Genomic DNA, 3,555 nt, shown 5'->3' with positions numbered 1-3,555 from the left:
CCCTGCCCTCCGGAACTGGCGTCAGACGCCACGGGTTAAGGGCTCAGTTCCCCAAGGCGGCCCCTGCCTTGGAGGCCAGTCTCCAGGCCAGGCGATGACGGGCGTGTCTGCCTGTAAACCAGGTCTCCATGCCCGCCGCCCCCCTGCCGCCACTGGTTCCGTGGCTTTGCTAGAGCATCTCCCAGCTCAGGAACCGTCAGGTTCCTCAGTCGGTTGCTGGTTTATTGTGGAGGACATTCAAGGAGATGAATCAGTAGCCAGGTGAAGAGATACCCAGGGTGAGGCCCCGAGCCAAGGAGCCTCTGTCCCTGTGGAGTTCGGGGCTCAGCTCGTGGACACGGGGATGTGTCTTTCTTGCCCAGCCTGGAAGCTCTCGGAATCCTGACCTTTGTGTTCCTATGGAGGCTTCGTTACACGGGCACTGAATAGAACATAACTGACTAAACGTTGCTTGTTGATGAGTATTTCCACCTGCAGCTTTCATCCCCTCCCTACCATCCATAACAAAAGGCATCTTTGTGGCTTTCATCACTTAGGAAATGCGGAGGTTTTTAAAGAGCTCTGTGCCAGCAACAGGGATGAAGATCAAATACATGTATCCATATATAGGGGCTTCCCAGCTGGTGCTAGGGGTAAAGAATCTACCTGCCAATATAGGAGCCGCAAGAGACACAGTTTCCACCCCTGGGTCAGGAAGATCCCCAGCAGAAAGAAATGGCAACCCACTCCAGTACTTTTGCCTTGAAAATTCCATGGACAGAGGAGGCTGGTGGGCTACAGAGCCAGACATGGGTTGCAGTCAGACTTGACTGATCACACACACACATATTTCCCAGCCCAGCCTAGCACTCTGTGATGGCCTAGAGAAGTGGGAGGCTCAAGAGGGAGGTGCTATGTGTATAATTGTGGCTGATTTGCATTATTGTACAGCAGAAGCCAACACAACCCTGGAAAGCAATTTTTCACCAATTAAAAAATAAATAAAAAATAGACGTATCTATCTATCTAGTAGATACAAATCAAGTATATAGTAAGTGTATGTATACATCCACTGCTGCTGCTGCTAAGTCGCGTCAGTCGTGTCCGACTCTGAGCGACCCCACAGACGGCAGCCCACCAGGCTCCGCCGTCCCTGGGATTCTCCAGGCAAGAACACTGGAGTGGCTTGCCATTTCCTTCTCCAATGCATGAAAGTGAAAGTGAAGTCGCTCAGTAAGTGTCCGGCTCTTCATGACCCCATGGACTACAGCCTACCAGGCTCCTCTGTCCATGGGATTTTCCAGGCAAGAGTACTGGAGAGGGTTGCCATGGCCTTCTCCAATGTATACATCAATATATGTCAAATCTATAGGAATATATAACATATGTTTCTTACTATAAATCACAATAGCATACCATGATAGCAGGAAACTTTATTCACATATGTATCTCAAGAACCCAGAACAATTTCTGGAATATAATATCTGTTGAATAACTGAATGCAACAGAGCAGCTGATCCCTTGTTAATATAGACTCGTATTAGTCTCTCAGTCATGTCTGACTCTCACAGGCTGCAGCCCGCCAGGCTCCTCTGTCCATGGGATTCTCCAGGCAAGAACACTGGAGTGGGGTGCCATCTCATTCTCCAGGAGATCTTCCTGCCTCAGGGATCAAACCCCGGTCTCCTTTTTTGCAGGCGGATTCTTTACCATCTGAGCCACCAGGGAAACCCAAGAATACAGACTATCAAGTTGACTAATTAATGGCTGCTTCCAAGGCTCAGACTTAGAGGTCAGAATTTCTGAAGGACGCGCGTATTTACATTTCTCCACGATTTCTCTACTGCGCTGGTAACAAGGCATACTGATAAAGTAATTCGTAATACTTTCCTAATAACTTAAAAAATATTTTATTTGTACTTTGTGAATTTGCCCCAAAGTAAAAGACAGATAGGCTTTATGCTCAGAATTTCCTCTAAATATTAAAAACCCTTTTCAGCTTCAGGCTTTAAAATGGCATCACCGTTCAAGTGTTGCTTCTCCATGATTTAATACAGGCTGACAAGTTGGAGCTCCATAAGCCCAACCTATAAAGCACAGGTGTGCCGTGAGCGAGACACTCGCTGGCAGCCACTATCTGCAAGGTTTTACTAGGTATTAATTTTGGAATTGAAAAGTGAAGGCGGTGAAATAAAGATTGGTTGGAAATCAGAGAGCTTCTCGTGGACCAAGTGGCCCTGGCGCCTGAGTGTGCCTCCCGCTGCGGTCCCGTTCACGCCGTCCTTGTTGGAAAGGGACCCGACACCGTGCTGGCTGCCAGCCTGATGACAGTCGGCCTCAGCTGGAGGGACCCGCTGTTTTACTGAGAGCTGGTCTCAGGCTCTTTTTGAAGGCGGAGTGCTGAGTGGTAGTGATGCTGCAGAACTGCTCAGTTTTCTTTATTTTAGACTTTTGGGCAGAGAGAGAGTGGGGGTGCGGAATACCATTTCTCTGCAAGAGCCTGTCCTTAAGTTGAAATGGAATCTTAATGTCTGTCTTGGAAAGATCAAGCCTTTGTAAATAGGGTTCTATCCAGTTCAAACTTGGCATTGTAGAGACTGGCAGCTATATCCCTCCTGGGGCTTTTAGGTTTTGAGGACTCAGGATTTGCTACCTGGCCGATGGGAGAATTTTCAGCCTGGAGAGACCTGGACATGTAATGTTGTTCTTGACTGACTGTGGTACTAAGCTCCCTGTCCAGAAGGTAGGAAAGCAAATCATACAGACTCGGAAAAAAAAAAAAAAAAAATGGGGCACAGGTTTTGTGACCCTGTCTGGATCCATCAGGGAGGAAATTACCAAGAAAGGAGGGGAAGGAAGGAATAGTAGAGAATCTGATAACTGCATGTATTTCTTCAAAACCTCATTCATTTGGGGTAAATCTGGCAATAAAACCAAATCCTGCTCTTCAATTGTTTTTAAAGACGGCAGCATTGCTTCATCACTCCAACCCTAGCCCCTGGGCCAGCTTGTGGCCTAGTTTGTCTAAAAGGGAGACCTCACTGGGCACAGCTCTTGTATTCGCTTTGTAAATTTAGAGGAAGTAGGCGGAGAAAGGGGAGCCTTGCATTCTGGGTAGAGAACGCCTTTAACGACCTGCTTTAGTCCTTAGCTCTGTCTCGGCCCCCTGGCTAGGTCCTGATGGAACCCCGGGATCCCCCAGGCCTGGATAGGAGGGCTGGCTGTGTCAAGGGCATCACTACGCCCATTCAGGAGGCCTTACAGCGAGCTGCACCCTACGCAGACCCAGGCATGATGAGGGGTGACGCCAGACTTGAGTACAGGATCTCCCGTTTAGCCCCGTTTTCTGGGGTCGGGCGAGTGTGACCTCTTAGGACCCACCCTGGAAGAAGAGTCTGCTTGATGAAAGGATGTGCTAAACCAGGATTTATACGTGAGTACTGCTGTCTGTGGAGAAGGCAATGGCACCCCACTCCAGTACTCTTGCCTGGAAAGTCCCATGGACGGAGGAGCCCGGTGGGCTGCAGTCCATGGGGTCGCTAAGAGTCGGACACGACTGAGCGACTTCACTTTCAC

The sequence above is a fragment of the Bison bison genome, unplaced genomic scaffold (assembly GCF_000754665.1).
Source record: "Bison bison bison isolate TAMUID 2011002044 unplaced genomic scaffold, Bison_UMD1.0 scf7180017864233, whole genome shotgun sequence".
Classification (NCBI taxonomy): Eukaryota; Metazoa; Chordata; class Mammalia; order Artiodactyla; family Bovidae; genus Bison; species Bison bison.
The sequence above is the reverse complement of the archived record's forward strand: the minus strand, read 5'-3'. Positions refer to the sequence as shown.